Raw genomic sequence first — 1,930 nt, forward strand, 5'->3', positions numbered from 1 at the left:
GAAGAGCAAGGATGTGAACTTAAGGGAGCTGAAGCGTCAGAAATTAATTCTTGAAGGCACCCCACAGACTAGAGGAACATCCACTTCCCAAAATACAGGTTGTTAAGTTCTAATTCTAGCTTTAACTCTGTGATAGTATTATTATAGAAATTTACCTTAGAAGTTATATAGGAGTAGTAGTAATTAGCATGTCTATTTTGATTTTATTTCCAATTAAGTTATAATTTATTTTTCTCATCATCATCAAACATGAATAAAATAGTAAATTTGTAGAATAAAGAGGCAATTTAATTTTTTCGAGTTCTTAATAAGGAAAATTCTAATTATTTATATGTGGTGGCAATACTTTTTGTATTCTGAATGAATGCTTGAACAGTGCATATTTTTGATATTGAATTTTATGAATGTTAAAATTGTTGGCTCTTGAAAGAATGATGAACAAGAGAAATGTTATTGATGATCTAAAAAATCATGAAATTGATTCTTGAAGCAAGAAAAAGCAGTAAAAAAAGAAGAAAAAGAAAAAAGAGAGAAAGAAAAAGTAAGCAGAAAAAGCCAATAGCCCTTAAGAACAAAAGGCAAGGGTAAAAAGGATCCAAGGCTTTGAGCATTAATGGATAGGAGGGCCCAAGGAAGTAAATCCAGGCCTAAGCGGCTAAATCAAGCTGTCCCTAACCATGTGCTTGTGGCATGCAGGTCCATGTAAAAAGCTTGAGACTGAGTGGTTAAAGTCGTGATCCAAAGCAAAAAGAGTGTGCTTAAGAGCTCTGGACACCTCTAACTGGAGACTTTAGCAAAGCTGAGTCACAATCTGAAAAGGTTCAACCCAGTCATGTGTCTGTGGCATTTATGTATCCGGTGGTAATACTGGAAAACAAAGTGCTTAGGGCCACAGCCAAGACTCATAAAGTAACTGTGTTCAAGAATCAACATACTACACTAGGAGAATCAATAATACTATCTGAATTCTAAGTTCCTATGGATGCCAACCATTCTGAATTTCAAAAGTTCCTATGGATGCCAATCATTCTGAATTTCAAAGGATAAAAGGAGATGCCAAAACTGTTCAGAAACAAAAAGCTACTAGCCTCGCTCATCTAAATTAGAATCTGAGCTTCACTTAAAACTCTGAGATTTTATTACTCCTTAAATTCTTTTTATCCTATTTTATTCATCTAGTTGCTTGGGGACAAGCAACAGTTTAAGTTTGGTGTTGTGATGAGCGGATATTTTATACGCTTTTTGGGGGTAATTTTATGTAGATTTTAGCATGTTTTAATTAGTTTTTAGTAGAATATTATTAGTTTTTAGGCAAAAATCATATTTCTGGACTTTACTATGAGTTTGTGTGTTTTTCTGTGATTTCAGGTATTTTCTGGCTGAAATTGAGGGAGCTGAGCAAAAATCTGAGTTAGGCTGAAAAAGGACTGCTGATGCTGCTGGATTCTGACCTCCATGCACTCGAAATGGATTTTCTGGAGCTACAGAAGTCCAATTGGCGCACTCTCAATGGCGTTGGAAAGTAGACATCCAGGGCTTTCCAGCAATATTATTAGTCCATACTTTGCGCGAAGATAGACGACGTAAATTGGCGTTCAACGCCAGTATCATGCTGCTGTCTGGCGTCCAGCGCCAGAAACAGGTTACAAGTTGGAGTTCAACGCCCAAAACAGCCCCAGGCATGTGAGAAGCTTAAGTCTCAGCCCCAGCACACACCAAGTGGGCCCCAGAAGTGGATTTCTGCACTATCCATCATAGTTTACTCATTTTCTGTAAACCTAGGTTACTAGTTTACTATTTAAACAACTTTTAGAGGATTACTTTGTACCTCATGACATTTTCATATCTGATTTTTATACACTTTGATGGCATGAGTCTCTAAACTCCATTTTTGGGGGTAAGGAGCTCTGCAGCGTCTCGATGAATTAAT

This window comes from Arachis duranensis, chromosome 4, assembly GCF_000817695.3.
Source record: "Arachis duranensis cultivar V14167 chromosome 4, aradu.V14167.gnm2.J7QH, whole genome shotgun sequence".
In the NCBI taxonomy this organism is placed as follows: Eukaryota; Viridiplantae; Streptophyta; class Magnoliopsida; order Fabales; family Fabaceae; genus Arachis; species Arachis duranensis.